Source organism: Sinocyclocheilus anshuiensis, unplaced genomic scaffold, assembly GCF_001515605.1.
Source record: "Sinocyclocheilus anshuiensis isolate Anshui unplaced genomic scaffold, SAMN03320099.WGS_v1.1 scaffold1075, whole genome shotgun sequence".
In the NCBI taxonomy this organism is placed as follows: domain Eukaryota; kingdom Metazoa; phylum Chordata; class Actinopteri; order Cypriniformes; family Cyprinidae; genus Sinocyclocheilus; species Sinocyclocheilus anshuiensis.
In genome coordinates, this window is record NW_015544163.1 from 1,399,866 (window position 1) to 1,407,225 (window position 7,360).

Genomic DNA, 7,360 nt, shown 5'->3' on the forward strand with positions numbered 1-7,360 from the left:
GATCTAGTGTTTGTGTGGTTTCACACTTGAAAAACTCTTGAGTTCCTGTCTGTCTAACATGCCAGATGTTTTCAGCCTGATCTCCTCAAAATGTGTAATAATGGTACATGATGGAAATTGTTGACTTACTGAATATGCATTTGTAGGAGTTTTCCTTTCAGACACAGAGTATTAAAATGAATCACGCAATGCGATTTACTAATGTTTGCGCTCGTCAAATCACTGGTATTTGCACCATTATTTAACGCCCAATAAAGCATGCCTTAAAGCAGGCGGTAATTTGTGCTGCTTTTGGTAGATTGTGCTGGTCATTATGGAAATGATCTGGCTGCGTCTGTGTTCTTTAATGTGTGCATTGACAGTAAATCACACGCAGAATTTTCCCCTGCCATCTGCGCTTTCATGGAATTGCGCTCTAACACTAATTTGTCCTGTTTAGTAATCTGGCCCTTGGTTATTAGACAGAGGTAACTGACTAATACTATTAGATGGCTGCTCCTATGTCTGCTTGTTCCAAAAGTGATTGTGTTTAGTCCCCATAGATCTGTACACACTTGAATAAAGCAACATTATTTCTAGTCAGAGGTCACGACCACTACTATCGATATAAGCCGATCAACAATACTTTCCCTGATAGTAGCTTTGGTTTGGTCATGCCATGGGTTTCCCATGCACACTTAGCTAGAGTAACATTACAGTAAACAGAGGTTAGGTTCACCCTATTTAGTTTGGTCTAACAACATCCAGTCAGTGTTGGGTAAGTTACTTTAAAAAAGTAATTAATCAATTATAGAATAACTTTTTAAAGTATAACTTTTATGATTTTTAAAATAACTTTTATGAGTTTTATAAAACTATATAAAAGGACAGATAGCCTAGCTAGATAGTTATGGAACATGGCCAAAAATTATCAAGAATGTTTCTGAAAATTGCAACTACTTTGAACAAGAGTACTTAAAGTAGCCTATAGGTTGTAACTTGTAAACTAAATAACGTGTAAGTATTATTTTACGTGTAAAACATGTTGCATTTCATTGGTTGGTTGCATTCTACAAGCGTTCGCATACTATCTGCCCTAAATAATATGCAGTACTATCAGGGCCGGCCGTGGCATAGCAAAATGACTGGGGGGCGCCCAAGCGGCAACCTTCCGGTCTCTCTCGTGAAACCAACACGGAAGTGACTAAAACTGCAATTCATCAACTGGCCGCTAGAGATAGACATAGAACTTTACAGCAGAAAAAAATATGTTTACAGCCTGGTACAAAAAGGGGTTTTGGTCTATATAGCTAATTTTGACCTTTATGGCAACTGTGAGGGGAGTGATTTTTTTTTTATAACTCATCCGTTTAAATTATATTAAGCCTTAAAGTTCTGCATAATTAAGGGCGTGGCCACTTGAGTGACAGGTGGATTGCCGCTGCTGTCACCACCGTCGAGCTAGGTGGGCGTGGTTTCAGAAACCAGCTCCCGCCTCTTTGCCCATTTTCGATTATCTCGCCCGTGGTGACGCGCTGCCGGCTCCGCCTACTTTAGGCTTCAAAAACGCTCTTTGGAAACCTATGGGTGACGTCACGAACACTACGTCCATGTTTTTATACAGTCTATGGGGGTGCCTCACGAAAGTTTTTTTTTTTTTTGGTCAGAAGTGCGCCCTCTTGTGACCATCGTGTGCTCCTACACCCATATATTAAGCAAAATAATTTCTGAGAGTTATCATCATTTTAGTACTGATCGATCATCGAACTGATTAAAATAATGTTAGAATAAAATAAAAGTGACCTCAACGAAAAATCATAAGATTTGACATTATGTCGTGTTGGACTAATTTAAACAATTTCTGCGTCATGACGTAATTATAATACATCATCATAACACATTAATTATGCATGGCGCACGAAGTTACAAAAATATTTTTGCCATGTATGTGCTCTTAAAGTATAATTTATAAAAAATTAGTGAAAAAAGAAAATTATCAGGGGCACAATGCAGGAAGCGATGCAAAGAAGAGGAGCAGAAAAAAATCACAAGTTAACAACCGTGATGTTTATGCAGTATTTTGAAATAGCCTTTTTAGAACATCCTAACTGACAACACTGACACCGTGAAATGTTTTTGCTTGAGTTAACTGCTTATTTAATTTTACTTTATTTTCTTTAAAATAAATGTAAGCTTCTGTAATGTTGTTTTAATTTCAGTTACATTACTGCTTGCTTTTAATTCACCAAAAAGTGTCTAAATGTCTTTTGGAAAAGTCCATGACTAGGACTATAATCTAGAAGTCATAAAATGAAATAATTAAGTTTAAGTATGTCATTTTCTACTGTATGCACAAAATTGAAATGAAAGGTATGGGTATGCTAATTAGACTAACTAGCCGATTTCGGTACTTTGTTTTCAAAGCTGTCAATTTTGAAAACCCGTCCTCGCACAGATAAGTTGAGGCGAATGAAGAAGTCATTTTACAGCGGTGTCAGATAACTGAGGATATTCAGGCATCACGCTCAACCAAAATGACGGCAGAGAGGAAGAGCTGTAGAGGCGTCGCTCTTTAATTCGACTAACTGCTCCCCCATGTCAACTGGAAGGTCTTTTCCTGGGCAACTGAAGGGATCTCTGACCCAAGCAAATGAACTGAACTCCTCAGTGAAATAACGGCCGAATTGTTGTTTTAGTCCCTCAACATGTTGAGCAACTGTTAATCAAAGGAGATTTATCCCTGTCTCTTGCACACAGTCGGTGAAGTTGGGAAACATGTCAACATTTTTATTAATCAGCCGATCACGCCAAAGATCCAGTTTGCCAACGAATGCACTGACTTTGTCTGAAAGGAGCAAGATGTTGGCATCTCTCCCTTGCATCGATGTGTTCAGCGAATTCAACCTGTCGAAAATGTCTACAAGGTACGACAACTGCGCTAACCACAGGGGTCATCCAGGTACCGCGCAAGGTCGGACTTCACATTAACAAGAAATGTCTTCACCTCTGAACGCAATTCGTAGAGGCGATGTAAAACCCGACCTCTGGAGAGCCAGCGAACCTCAGTGTGAAAAAGGAGCTGCTCGTGTTCGGCTCCCATTTCCTGACAAAGCAAGGAAAACAAGCCGTGCTTGAATGAAATTGACAATTTGCACTGCCTGCTTTAAAACGGCCTCAGGACACAAGATTCACGATAAATCATACAGTGGGTCCACTTGGCTAAAGGAGCTAAATTCTGGACAAGAGTGACCGCTAATCCTTCCAGTCATTGAACGGGCCCCATCCGTGCAACTCCCAACATATTTATCCCATGACATGCCTGCATCCCGTATACATCCAGAACTTCAAACAATGCCTCGCCGGTTGTGTGCTCTGGAAGAGACAGAAAAGAATGTCCTCCTCAATATTACCATTTTTGACATATCTGACATAGGTAAGCAACTGTGCTAGCCCTGCAACATCAGTTGTCTCATCAAGCTGTAGGGCATAGTACTGGCTTTGCATGATGTTAGCTAGCAATTGCTCTTTAACGTCGCTTGCCATGTCAGATATGCGGCGGCTAACGGTGTCGTTAGAAAGGGGGATGTCACTAATCTGCTGAGCGAAATTATCTCCAAACATGACCTGACAAATATCTTTGGCAGCAGGTAAGATTAGTGCCTCAGTTTTCCTACTTTAGCAACTCGTTTCGAGACGTAGTAGGACACTTCTAGACACCTGTTGGACACTGATGTGTGTTTGCTGATGTTGCGTTTCTGCTGTTCAAGGCCAGATAACTTTAATTTGAAAAAATCTAAGGGTTTGTCTTTGAGTGTCAGGTGTTTCGTTTCTAAATGGCGCTTCAGCTTGCATGGCTTCATGCTATCATTTGCCAGCAGATCTGCGCATATGACACACTGGGGCAGCAGTTCAGCATCTGTCCCAGCCATCGTAAAGCCAAACTGAAGATAGCTAATACTTTCGTCTTTTACACTTCTTAGGGGTAGGAGCTGACGACGCATCGTCGTCACAACTCCTTTTCGTACGTGTGATGAACTTATCCATAAACTTCCCAAAATCCGTTCCGCTGCTAGTCACTGACATTCTGAAATGTGTTCCATTTCATTCCATTTTTCCATTTATGTATATTCTACCTGAAATGTGAAACACGATAAAATACATCCAGTACCCAAATAATGCCTTGTCTCTGTTTTTTCTTTCTTCACTGAAGAGCACACCCGCACAGTAAGCAGATTATCTCTATAATTAACTCTTAGCATCTGTATTACCTTTTAGTCTACTTCTCGTAAGATTGAAACCATTGTACCAGTCGCCCTAAGACAATTCAAATGATACCAAACATGACTATGTATATCACTTGCATTCATGTAGAACATTATATTATGCTGTTGATCTTTCTGTGTGAGCTAAGTGAAGGGAGATGGGTGAGGGGAAGGAAGTGGATGAAAAAGATAGGTGAGAAGAGGCTTTTCTCAAAACTTCTTTTAGTGAGATGTCGAAACGGATGTCTGTATCTTAATACACTGTGTGTATATTGTCCGTATCTCAAAAGATCAAAGTGTCTGAGGTTCTTCAAATCTTACAAAGGCTTTTACTCCATATCTGAAAGGCCATTCAGTATATATCAGCTCATCTAAATGTAAAAAAATCTTGTTAAGGAGGTGATTCAACTGGCTGTGATGTGTACACTAACTTTTAGCCATTAAAACTAGTGTCCATTTCTGCTTTATGATCAAGAGAGGAGATGCAACTGAGCCCAAATGAACCTCCTAGTTCAGATTCATATTTTCAGATTTGTGGTAACACAAACTAAATGTTCACATTTAGAAATGTATTTCAGGCACTGAGAGATCAAATAGAACTGAATTAATCCTGATGCATCAAGCTCATTCTGATGCAACACTTCTGTGTGTTCAAGGTCTGTGTGGTTTCAAGCAGGACAAACTCTGAGTTCCTGTCTGTCTACGATGAGTAATAGGCTCATTTATAAAATCTTAAAAAAATATTTCAAATGCGTACCAAAAAAATGTTAATTTAACCTAATTAAACTGAGGAAAGCTTTTTTTATATATAACATTAAAGTTTGTTATATGAGGTCGAAAAAAACTTTCTTTAAATAAATTTCTTATTAAACAAATCTAATTAATTGCAATTTCTCAATTATTTACTACTGAAATTAATCTTCTCTATTGATCTGCTAGCTAGCAACATTTTTGAGTGTAATGAGATGAACACTTAAGAAGAGACTCATCTTTTCACAGGTCTGAGTTTATAAAGCTACCCACAACAAAACCACAAGCTTCACTCTTCTGCACAATGAAAACCACAAAAACTCCAACTAAGAATAACTCTTATCAGTCAAACATGACTAGATGAAAAATATATAAATAAATAAAAATGTATATTAAATAAAAATATATACTGTGTATTTTTTGTATAGTTATTATGCTATTGCTGGTAGTTAGCTAAATGGCAAGCACTAAAAAAATTCAGAAACGTGATGCAAAAAAAGATGTGTAAATAATAAAAAAAAAGTGTAAAAAGTAATAAATTACAGACATAAAAATCATAAAACATAAAATCACTCTGAGGCCACTGAGTTGGGTCACTTAAAAATAACTTTATTTTATTATGTTGAAATTATGCAACCAAATCATGTTTTCTGTTCAAATTGCTTTTGACAAAAAAATTATTGAACTAAACCAAGAGGGACAAATGTTGCAATTGGTGTCCTATACCATAAATTCAAAACACTTTGTCCAGTATTTAATTGTCAGTCCTAGTATTTTGTTATGGTCTTGGCTGGTTTTTTGAATAGAGCACAGTTGAGGTCACTTCTCTTACCAGAGTTTTTCAAAGTGTACACAGTGTCACACCAGAGATCTGTTTGACCTCTTCTTGTCTTGACAGCAGTGACTTTAAACATCTCATATGGAGGAATCAGCACCTCTTCCTCCTTGTCATGCTTAGAATATTTTGTCAAATTTGCACCTTCACAAGTGTAGATTACAAAACCAGATTTATTTCCAAAAATGTTTGTTTTGGTGTCATTAAAAGAGGAAGAAGCAAATGAGCCAAAACTACCCTTTTTGTTCAGAACACTCTCATTAAAATATTGGTACAATAACATTGGTGCATCCTCTTTGTATTTTCTTCAGAGTCTGTACTGAATCTGTTAACAGAAAGTGAAGTGAATACCATTTGAATGTCTTGTTTTGGTATTTTTTCATTATGCATTCAACAGCATTATTGAAATCCATATCTCAAACTTAGTGTTAGTGTACACATAAATAGCGATCAAATGGCTCTTTTTCAAGTTATCTCCTGGTGGCTTGTAATTCTTTTCAGCATGTTTCCAAGCAATTGCTAAATTAGATTGCATTTCCTTCTCTAGGTATTTAGTCTTCACCAGATTCGCCATTTCCTTTGTACAGCCGTTATAATTGCCATCAGCAGAATACAGTGTCTTATACAATAAATATATATATATATCTGTCCTGCAGCAACAGGAATCATAACGATCAATCATCAGTATTCATGTCTGTAATATTCATACACTAGAACACAAGCTTACGTGTCCTAGAGCAGCTAAAATGAGAAGAAGAGCTTCAGTGATCAGCAGCATCTTGATTAAGATCTAGTGAAGAGCAGATGCTGAAAGACAAGAAACACAAAATTGTCTCACAAATACTGAATCTGTGCCTTGAAATATAATGGAAAGAAATGTGTACTTAGATCTGTCCAATTGAAATGTTTATCATAATGTTGTCTCTTTTTGTCAGATTCTGAGTTATCTTTTCAATGTTTTTCAGCAGCTCAGGAGCAACAACAACATGAGAAGATCAGTAGTTCATAGTCAGATGGCAACGACTCTTCAAACTAAGGGATGAGATAGGTTCCTTTTTATAGTGCTGAAAATCTGTGTAAATAGCATGATTGTGATGCATCCAGGCCATCTAAATGATTTCATCTGATTATCACTTGTAATGATCTGTTCTATGTGTTTTTTTTACACTGGACAAACTTCTCTGGAGTTCTCATCCAAGATGAATGTCAGATTTGATCAACATCTGATATTTACCTACTCCATTTAAATAAAAATAAAAAAGTCTTGGCAAGAAGGAGATTTAACTGCCAATCATGTGTGCACTATAGTATCCACTGAAACCCTCGGCTTTGTCCAGTTTTCAGATTCGTGGTACCACAAAGCTAATATTCACATTCAGAAGCATATTTGACAGTGAGATCAGTATAGAGCTGAAATAGTTTTGTTGCATTAAGCCCATCTGACAATGCAGTAGGCTTGTGAAGGTCTGTGGTTTCATGTGGGACAAACTCTCTGTTCCTCAAGATGAGTAATATGAGCTTTATGTATAAGTAC

At 37.5% G+C, this 7,360-nt stretch overlaps 1 pseudogene; it reads right to left on the reverse strand.

Moving 5' to 3' along the window:
• Positions 1-5,758: 5,758 nt before the first annotated feature.
• LOC107695647 (GPI-linked NAD(P)(+)--arginine ADP-ribosyltransferase 1-like) lies at positions 5,759-6,400 on the reverse strand (annotated as a pseudogene).
• Between the last annotated feature and the right edge of the window lie 960 nt (positions 6,401-7,360).